Consider the following 10,885-nt stretch of genomic DNA (forward strand, 5'->3'; position numbering starts at 1 on the left):
CCCTGCTGGCCTCAGCCGCATGCAGCCTTTACCTTCTCCAGATGCCTGGGGGCACCCACAGCCTCTGTGTCCTTGCAGCAAACCCAGAGAAGGACCTGACCCTCCCCCTGCACAGAGGGGCTGGAGTGGGGGCACGACCACCCTGTCCTGCCCACTGGGGAAGGGGCTGCCTGTGCCCAGGCACCAGGCTGGGGGCCTTTCAGGCTGGCTGAACTGGTTATGTAACAGCTCACACGTGGGTTTACTTTGGCTGCTTTAAAACCCTAAACACTCTGCAAACGGTGAGCCCTCTTGACCGTTGGAAACGCTCCCTGTTGGCTCTGCAGATGTGCTCAGAGAGACAGTGCTGAGACAGCTGTGGCTGGGTGCCCCTGTGATCGTGCACGTGGGCTGTGACCTCCCGTCAGCTGCGCAAGCGTCCCTGGGGAGTCGTGAAGCCTCTGCTACACAGATGCCTTGCAGTGAAGGCCAGAGGACTGGGGTGCATGGGCTCTCAATTCTGCCAGTCTTCCCTGCCCGATGGGCCACAGCTCCCACCCGGGGGGGATTTCCCTGCTGACCTCAAAGGTGTCTAGTGCTCTCATTATTCTCCTTTTCTCCCCCTGTTGCGCTGATCATTGGGGACTCTCCCATCCGGTGCCACTCCTTCCATCTCTGCACTTGGCTTCCTTTTTCATGGCATGGCATTAGCCAAACAAAGCCCATGGAGGGGCTGGTGTGTGATAACACACTGGTGCTCTTCCCATTGAGCTACCTCCATTACATAGGCAATATTCGTGATACAACTAAGCCAAAGGACTGAATCTCTAATGGTGAAATACTGGCTAGTGAGAGGAGACATTTCTGAATGGAAGCCCTTATATTGGAGTCATCAAATCTTACATGGAGCCAGGGGGTCCACATCCAGGGATAATTTGTTTGCACAGCAGCTGAGGACTGGTCCTGCGATGCAGGTGGCTCAGTGCAGTCCCTGTGGCTGGCGAGTGACATGATGACATGGAGGCTCTTGCCAAATGTTACCTGTCCTCTAGTTGGGAGAGATCTCACCTGCAATCATGCCCAGGGAAGAATCTGCCTGTGGCTCTGGGGCCTCACTAGGCTCCTTGTGATGCAGCCTGTAACCCACTGCCAAGACTGGGAAATAGGCAGCAGCCAAACCTTGGTGAGGAAGTCGCACGTGGAGGCTGACTCACCATCTGTGCCTGTGACAATGGGCCCCCACTCTCCTCCTCCAGGTTCGTGGTACAGCGTGGCCCAGGGTCCATGCATGGAGCTGAGAGGACACAGAGGGCCCTGTTCAGCTTCAACTGGTCAGTGGTTGAAAGCTCCCGTTCTTCTTACCAGTGAGGCAAACAGCACATGTTCAGACGTGGGGCGAGGCAAGGCTCTGGCTTTCCTCATCGCTCTGATGCTGGCCACCACCTAGGCGAGGGGCTGGTCCGGCCGCGGGCACCTCCCGGAGCCCCTGAGGCTTTGTCTTGCCCACTCTTTGTGGTCTTGGGCCCTCCCTCTCACCCAGTCTAGCCCATCCATTGGTTGCCCTGCTTTTGAGAACAACAGCCTATGTGGTGCAGTGCAGGGCAACCCAGACCTCAAGCACGCATGGGGGGTGCTTCGCAGTGGGAGTGGGGGCTGTTCCCTGTGGGGCTCCAAGTCTGAGCCCCAGGAAGCAGGCCACCTTGAGTTCCCAGGGCCGGGACATCTGCGGAGGGTGGGACCCACGTCAGCCCCTGTGGCCGGGGCTCTAGCCATACAGACGAGGGAGCCAGTGCTCTTGAGGGCAAGCGGCTGCGGTGGTGGGGAGCAGGACCTTGCACATCAGACGGTGCATCCGGGGCCTGCATGGGAGCAGAGCCCCAGGTGCTGAGGAGGCCCCCTTACAGAGGGCCAGCCACCTTTGGTAGCTTTTGGGAAGAATGTTTCACACGTTCAGTCCTCACTGGAAGAATTTCAGAGGAGTTTGTGGAACTCAAAACTGATTGTTTTGACTGGAAATTTAGATAGATGCTCTAGGGAAACTTGGATATAATGTCTAACCTGATGAGAAGACTTTATTCCCTTTGTTATTCCACTTTCTCCGTATATCTTAAAAGCCCTTTTAAAAAAAATATCTGCTGTGGGGAGAAAACAAAGCAGGGCAAGAGTGTGGTTGAAACAGCTTGTGTGTCACCCAGGAAAGGAAAGTGACATGGTAATCACCCCATCTGAGTAAACTTTTGTTTTCCAGAATTGAAAAAAAAAAGAAAAAGCAAAAGCACAGCAGAGTCCAGGTGGGCCACTCTCAGCTCTGAGGGGCTAAGTATAGGAGTGACGTGGCAGGCGCCACACGTGGGAGGCACAAGATGTGGGGGGCACCAGACATGGCAGGCGCCAGACATGGCTTGTTTTCCACTGGGTCACTTTTTAGATATACGTAATTTATTTGTGATAGCAGTTCACGGGACCCCAAATGCGGAGCACACTGAGATAAGACAGACTGGGCTGTGGACAGGAGCTGCCTGCACAGCAGGGTCCGAGAGACATGACGGACCCCCCCAGTCAAGCTCCGGACTACCAGCTGCCAGGGACTCCCTGATGGGGCCGAGATGCTGAGAGCGTGCTGGCCCTGGACACCCCCGGGGAAGACCTCCCAGCTGTCCCTAGGCCGTCTGTCTCGGGGAGGGTCCCCCACCGCCTCTCCCCCTGGGGCCTCAGGTTTCCTTGTGGTCAGCCTGCTTGCTGGGGCCCAGTGTGGAGGAGGAGGTGCAGGTGTTTGGTGTCAGGGCTCCCAAGCACTGGGGCTGCTCAGCGTGTTTGGGGCATCAGCAGATGAAGTTTGGAAAGGAGACACATTCACCTGATGCTCAACCACAGAGCAGCACAGGGGGGCCTGGCGTGGCCCCTGGAGATCCAGCGTGCAGCCTCATGCTCCTGGGCAAGCCGCCTGGGTGCTGCGCACCTTGGTCCCCTGGCCAGCAGACTTAGGGCCTTGGTGGCCTCGGCCTTTCCAGAAGCCGGCTGGACGTCTCTTGGCCAACAGGAACTGCCTGTTGCTCTTCATCTGGCAGGCCTAAGTGTGGATGACTCAGAAACATGAGGATTTCATTTCTTGGAAACATGTGGATTGACTTGGGGGCTGGGGAATGGAGGAGGGTTTTAGCCAGAGAAATCTGGGCTTGGCCCAAGTCAGAAATATGAGAGATGAATTGGGACAAGTTTCCAAGCTGTTGGGTCTGTGACCTAGCAGGGAAGGACTGCCCGAGGGGTAAGGGCGGGGGCAGCCCTCCGCGGTGCAGAAAGTCACTTCGCAAAATGGTTTCCCTGAAACCTCTCTGTGAGCTCGGCTTCAGAAACCAAGTTCCTGAGAGATGGGTCCCCCCCGGAGACCCCCAGGAGCCTGGGGTGAAGGCGTGGGGCATGGCGTCTCCAGACGGCCTGCTTCCTGTGCCTCTTGTCCAGTCTTCCTCTCTGTGCTCTGGCCACAGGAACCTGAAGGGACGTTGTCAGGGGTGAGGTCTGGGCCACATTGTACACAGGGACCTGGCCGGGCCCTTCCTGGGCTGGACCTCAGCAAGGGTGTGTTCAGCAGCTGCTGGGCCTGCTCAGCCACTCAGGCCCCAGGAGAGCCATGCTGTTCTCCATGCATAGGTCTGCTAAGGAAGCAGGCCCCAGGTGAGGCTCGGAGCCACTGTAGAACCAACCAGGCAAGTGGGGGTGCAGGGAGCTGCCTCTGGGATCCTTCTTCAGGGGAACGGGAGACAGGGGCTGGACAATACCAGCAGCAGAAGCAGACACTGTGCCAGGCTGGGACACCCACTAAGCTACAGCAGACCCAGGCGCTGAGCGGGGACACCCACGACAGTGAGGGTACCCAGCACCCTTTCTTCTTGCTCCTGAAACCCTCCTCTGCATGGCGGCCTGGCCCCTCTCCACTTCTCTTAGAGGCGTTTCCTGTGGCATCCTGGTTAGTCCATCTAGGCACCGTCTAGGCAGCTGCTCTCCAAGGGACCTGACTGTCACAGGTCCTCGGAGCATCGCCTCAAGGCTGGTCAACTGCCTTGCAGGTGTGGGAAGGCACAGGTGGGTCTGAGAGGCAGGAGCTGCCACTGAATGTCCCTCCCAAAAGCTGCCCCTTAGCCCTGGAGCAGGAAGGGGGAGCTATGACCACCCTCTCAGGACCTGCAGGCCCACAATTCTATTTATTATTCACTCAAGGCCAAACTCAGGGCCCAACCACAGGCCTGTGACCCTGTGGCCTGACAGCTGAGACCCAGGCCCAGCAATCCTTAGCTTTGCAGCTCCTGCCGTAGGTCCCAGCGTGGATTTAGGGAACAGAGTTTCTATCTGCTACTCAGCCTGGTCATGCCTCATGGAGCCTTGGTGGGAATTACATGAGTAGACAAATGGGACGTGCTTAGAACAGTGCCTGGACCCAGTAGGTGGACGTGTCGGTGTTTGCTGTCCCTCGGTTCTGTGGGTGCTTCCAGACTGCAGAATCTCCCAGATGCCCCACAGCCCCTGGGGTGGGGAGGAGGACCGAGTGGGGAGGAGACACCTTGGGGTGCAGGCTGTGTGCGGGGTGCGAGGAGCTCCTGTGTGCCACCCTCCTGTCTCCATGTGTCCTGGGAAAGGAGCTTCACCAGCAGAAAAGCAAACAGCCATGCAGGCTGCATTTCTCACTGCTGTTTCTAAATGCATAAGGAGAGATGAGGCTTTTTCCTAAGCTTCATGCTGGGGCAGCTGTCCTCCTAGGAAGGCTTTTGATTTTTTATTACCACTTGTGCGCTTTTAGCCACACAACAGTCTGATCGGCGCCTAACGAGTTCTGCCGGGCCCCTGGTGCTGTGCTGCGGGCTGCTTCCACGCCCCTGCGGCCCCCGGGAGCCATGCAGGCCCCAGTGCCAGGCTCATTGTTTCATTTGTGGAAAACATCTACTTTCTGGGAAGTGACCCTGCTTTTGAGAGCCAACCTTTGTAGAAAACAGGACATGAAAGCTGGTTTTGGCTCCAAGGCTCAGATGTGCCTGTGTCCTCGCTCACAGCCTGTGGCCGCACCTGGTTCGGGGGCTCCCCAGGGCTTGAGCTGGTGCAGAGGCCCCTGGCTCCTGTAAGAGCCGTGCTCAGCTGGCCACTGCTGGTGGAGTCAGTGAGTCTGAGCCGACTGCCTGTGCACATATGACTGGCACGACTTCCTCCTTGTGCATGGGGTTGGGACCCGCTTGGTGGCTGGGCCAAGGCCCAGGGGACAGAAGGAAGCAGTATTCCAATGTAAAGCCAGCCCTCCTGGTGGCATCGGGGGGCCTTGTACTCCAAAGCCTTGCCTGCACCATACTTACCATAGTCTGGCACACGTATGTGCCCAGCAGCCCAGGGAAGGTGGGGCACGGACACTGGTGCAGACCGTAGGTGGCCCTACCCGCTCAGCAGGCCACTGAGGCTGCAGTGTGATGATGAGGAATGATAGGCCTGGTCCAGCCAGTCAAGGACATCTGGTAGAACATTTTAAAATGGTATCACTGATTTGACCCTTTGGACATTTCAGTGAAAATGAAAGCCCCTTCATAAAGCCTGAAGTCAAATCAACAAGTACGGATGTGCAGACACCTTGCACTAAGTGGCTGGTGTGGCCCAGGAGCTCCTGGCACGATTCGCCTGGGAGACACGCCTGCAGAGCCCCATGGAGAAGGGACAGAGCTGGTCCCAGGGAACCCAGAACTGCTCACCATCTCTGAGCCTGAGTTTCTTCATCTGCAAGGTGGGCCTGGGCTGGCGCCTGCTTCTGGTACCTGTGCAGATCAGTAGGGTGGCTGTGGAGGTGCTGTCATGGGACTACCTGAGCAAGACAGGTCAGGACAGACATTTACAAACTGAGCCAGCCAGAGACTGATAGTGCAAGCATGCAAGAAATTCTTTACTGATTACAAGAAAAAGGCAGGAACTCCAACAGAAAATGGGCAAATGCTACAAATAGGTGATTTGCAGGAGGGCCAAAAGTAAACAAAGAGATCCTCAGACACAGCAGCTGTAAGCGGGATTGGAATGGGAGCCACAGAGAAGGATCTGGTCACACACCGAGACTCCCTGGTGTCCACTTCCCACCACGTGTCCACTTCCCCAGGCCCATGAGCAGCTTCCCCTCAGGGCAGAAGCCCACCCACCTGGGCCCCCACATCCTGGCCCAGTGAGGCCTCCCCTCCCTTGATGAGCGACGTTCTGGCAGTTTCGCCAGGCACCCAACATGCCGAGAAGCCCTTTAGCCTTCTTAGGGTTAGAGGCCTCACCCTGCAGGGTCCCCAAAGACAAACAGATGCACAGAGGGCTGGCCTGTGTGGGATGGGGGAGTGGGTCTGCCTTTCCGCCCTGCAGGGTGTGGATGGGAACGTCTGTAGCCACCAATGTATGTCTGTCTCAGCTTTGCATTTTGGGAACAGGTACCTTGATTAATGAGTTTCATATGTTCCCAGGTGGAGAGGATGTGTGCATCAGCCTCACTCATCCCTGATTTAAATTACTTAGATGGTGAGATTTGGGACTTTTGAATTGATTAGATCTAGATGAGAATTTCTTTAAAATTTCAACTTGATATCATAATACATAAGCCTTCTGGAGGTACTGGGATGGGGTGAATGCATTTTACATGTGGGATTTTGCGTGTGACTCTTTGGAAGCCAGGGTCAGACTGTGGTCAGCAGAGTATGGCCCCCAAAGATGTCCGCTTCTTGATCCCCCAAAACTATGCATATGCTACCTTACATGTCAAAGGGGATTTTGCAGATGTGATTAAATTAATAACTTTGAGGCAGGGAGATCATCTTGGATTACCTGGTGGACCGGTACAATCTTAAATCACCACATGCGGGAGGCGGGAATGTCAGTGTCGGGAGATGGATGAGGAAGAGAGGTTGGAGGGGCCAGACTGCGGCCTTGAAGGCTGAGGAGAGCCCGTGAGCAGGGTGTGTGCGCAGCCTCCGCAAACTGGAAACCGCAAGGAAGCGAATCCTCGCTGGAGCCTCTGGAAAGGCCGTCCTGTCACCAGCTAAATCCCAGAGAAACCCATTTTGGACCTTTGACCTCCACAACTATACAATCATAAAACCATGTTGTTTTAAACCATTAAACGTGGTACTTCATCACAGCAGCTATAGGAAGCTAATACAGGGGCCACAGCGATGAGAGCCAGCAAAGTGGACAGCGGAGCAGTGGGGACGCGGTAGGTGACGCAGGAAGCCAGAAGCTGCGGGAAGAGCGTTTCCAGAGGGCAAGTGGGCCCAGCGTTGTTTGCTGCTGGACCCGAGGAGAGGGCTGAGGACTGACCCCTGCACCGGCAAAGGGGCCCTTCCTGACCTCGGCAAGAGCATTTCTGTGGCCCCAGGGAGGGACAGCTGGTCAGAGCCGATTTGGGAGTGGGGAGTGGGGAGGGCAAGGCTGCTTGCTGTGGGCTCGGTGGAGACAGAAAGTGGGCCACGCACTGTGCCGGTGGCCTGGGGGCAGGTGAGGCACGGGCTGGGGTGGCTGTGCCCCTGACTGAGGCAGGACGGGCTGGCTGTTGGGCGGGGAGCCTGTGGGTGCCCTGGTTTTTTTGATGGCTTTGATTTTCTCAGAAACAAGAGGTTCTTTCTTGCTGGCTGAGTGTGCTGTGCGGGCTTGAGGAATGCATGCACTTCACCAGTGAGTGCCCCAGCGCAACAGTGCTGCCGCTGCAGCCTCACAGCTGGGAACCAAAGTACTGCCCCATGCAGACACCCCAGAGCCCACCTGTGGCTGGGGATGACCGTGACAGCTGTCTGGATGGGGCCCTCCATGGCGGGCTCTGAGGCCAGCTCCGCCTGATGAGCCTGACTGTGATGGGCGCGCCCCGAGCAGCAGTGCGGCTGGTGGGCGTGAGCTCCCTGGAGCCGCTGCAGCCCTGCTTGAGACACGTTTCGTCTCAAGAGCGCACTTTCCCACCTGCCGTGCAGCTCCAGGGGGTGAGACATGTCATAGCTTTTTGTTTCATTTGTTCTATTTCATAATCAGGCTGAGGCCGACTTGGAGTCCCATTTCCCCCAAATGGTGGAAATGTGAATCTCAGGCGCGTGGGAGGCATCCCTTTCTGGTCCTAAGGGTTTTCTGGACCCTGTGCCTCCCCCTCCCTGGCCTCCTTCTCCTCCACAGCTGGGCCCCCCTCTAGGGCCAGGAGCCCAGAACGCTCAGCCACCCAGGCTCACCTGACCCCAGCCTGCCCTCCCCAGGCTCCTCATCTACACCTGTGAACAGCCTCTGGGTGGTGGTGTCTGTTTCCATTTCTTACGGATTTGTCTCAAGCCCTAGAGCGATGCCTGGCCCCACACCGGGTGAGAAAAGAGGCCGCATACCTCATCTTAGGCCTCACTGTGCAGCGTGCAGATGGCCGCATGCTCTCCATGACACTCTACGAATGGGTCACGCTTTTTCACAAATGTGCATGTGTGTTACACAGATGGAAGTAAGGAAACGAAGTCTGGATGAGTGTTGATAGCCATGTGGCCAGTGACTGGGAGGCCTGACTCTTGAACTCAGGTCGTTGGGTTTGTAAAGCCCATGTTCTCAACCACTATGGAACGTTGTCTTCTTTGACACACACACAACATCTACCTACACACGTCTGTCTCTATCCATCTGTCCTTCTACCTCCGTTTGTCCAGCCATTCATAATTTCTATACCTTACCCATCTATCTGTCTATCCTTCCACCCACCCGTCCATCCACCCATCACACACACACACACACACACACACACACACACACACACACACCCCTCAGGCTATGATGTACTTCCATCCTGGCCCTGAGCTTTGCCCACCCCCGGTATCTGTTCGAGCCCCCAGATGGGCCGCCCCATCTGCTGTGCCCTCCTGCCCCTCTTGCTGCCCTGGGGAGAGCCCTGCCCAGCTGCTCCTGGCTGCACTTTCTCTGCTGGCCCTGCCACCCTCCAGCGGGTTAGGTCTTCCTCTCAAAGAACTTTACCTCAGTTCCAGAGATGATCAACCACAAGCCAGGTAGAATGCGCCAACCTGAAGTGCCCTTTGCATCCCACTGAAGGTGGCTATTTATCTGCAGGGAAGGAGAGTTACAGCACCTGCAGGAACAAAACCTTTACTTCCAATTTCACACCCACAGCAGGACTGAAGGTGGCTGTAACTCTTAGACTCACCCATGTGACTCTTAGACTCAGTCCTCCCTGGGGCCTCTGTTCACCTCTCTCTCAGGATGAGGGCATGGGCCTTGCTCCTGGGTCCCAGCTGGCCCTGTGGCCTGGGCCTTGGCTGGCTGACATGCTGGCACGTGGGGACAGGGACTTCTGTGGGCCACCATGGGCAGGGGCTCCTTTGGGTGGATTAAAGCATTGTCATGAAACTGCCTTTGTAGAAAGCAAAAATAAAACAGGGCTCTTGTGACAAGGGTGGAGGGTGGTGGGGTCATAATATGGGCTGTGGTGGTGGCTTCCCCTCCCGGGACCTGGCAGGAGACAAAAGCCACCTACCCAAGGCCACCAGTGGCCACGTGAAGGTTGTTCTTGGGCAGCAGGGAGTGGCCTGGGCAGCCAAACTCCTATGGAGGCCGCAGAACATGCGGGATGTTCTAGTTAGAACTGGAACGGGAGGCCTAAGGGCATTGCCCTCCTGGCCAGAGGGACAACAGCCCGCCACACCCCGTGGGTGTCAGTGGAGGCCAGGCCCCTCCCAGGTGAATGCTGGGGTCCATGGGGACTTGGCCACAGGTGTGGCTGTGCCTGCCACTTCAAGGACGTGACCCAGAAAGGGGCGACTGGCACTTGTGACGGGGTTTCCCAAACAGAAGGGGCTGACTTCTCAGAGGCACAGTGACATAAACCTTCAAACATTCACAACCAACCTCAATTATACAGTCACACCCAGGGCCCAGTGGATTTATGGGAGATGGAAACTTCTGAACCACATTCCCTCTGCTGGGTGGGTCCCCAGGCACTTGGCTGTAGAGCAGGACAAATCCACACTTACCAGCTGTGGGGCTCTGGGCAGACCACTGGCATCCTGTGTATGGGATGGGGTGGCTGGGGGTGTGTCCCTGACTTGGGACACAAGCCTGGTCCTTACATGCCTCCCCTAAACCAGTGTGCCCTGCAGACCTGCAGAGTGCTGGCTGAGCACACCAGCCCTGGTGTGTGTGTGCGAACATGTGTGTTCATGTGCATGTGTGCATATCAAAATGCTTCAGAGAAAAAGTGGCCTAGTAATGCAGAGGTTGGATGTGTGTGTGATTGGGGTCTCTCTTGGGGCTGTGTGGGGCTGAGGCCACAGGAAGAGCCTGCTGCCCTGGGAGTGTGTGTGGGATGCTGTTTCTCACATACTTTATTTCCTGTTTTAACACATGTGAATATCCTGAAATAAAAATTATTTTCATTCAATAATGAAGATTAGGTCCCCATGAGAAAGCAGGTTTGCTGGGACCGACACCCTCCCACAGCTGCCTGTTTGGGAATCTGGGGTGCTTCCCTGGCCGTGTGGCTTGGTCCCTACCCAATGGCCCCTGCACAAGGGTGTGTCCCCAGGCCCAGGACTGACAACTGCCTGCTTGGTCAGCCCCGCCTGGTGGGGTGGAGCCCCAGACAACAGTGGTCTTTCCCTCATGCGCCGCCTGTGAAACTTCCAGGCCCCCAGGCCCATCCAGCCTCCTCACCATCCCTGGGCTTCCTGAGCCCTTCTTGGGACATCAGGTGGAGCTGCCCTGGGAGCCAGGGGCCTGGCACCGCCCAAGCCAGCAGGTGGTTTGGGACCAATTTCTTCACACTTTAGGATCGAATTTCTTGACCCCCGTGGCCCCTAGGTGGACACCTCCCCAGAGGCTCCCCAGGCCTCTCCCCTGTGGTCAGCGAGGCCTCGCTCTGCTCTCTGGGGTTGGCGCTCAG

The sequence above is a fragment of the Manis pentadactyla genome, chromosome 4, assembly GCF_030020395.1.
Source record: "Manis pentadactyla isolate mManPen7 chromosome 4, mManPen7.hap1, whole genome shotgun sequence".
NCBI lineage: Eukaryota > Metazoa > Chordata > Mammalia > Pholidota > Manidae > Manis > Manis pentadactyla.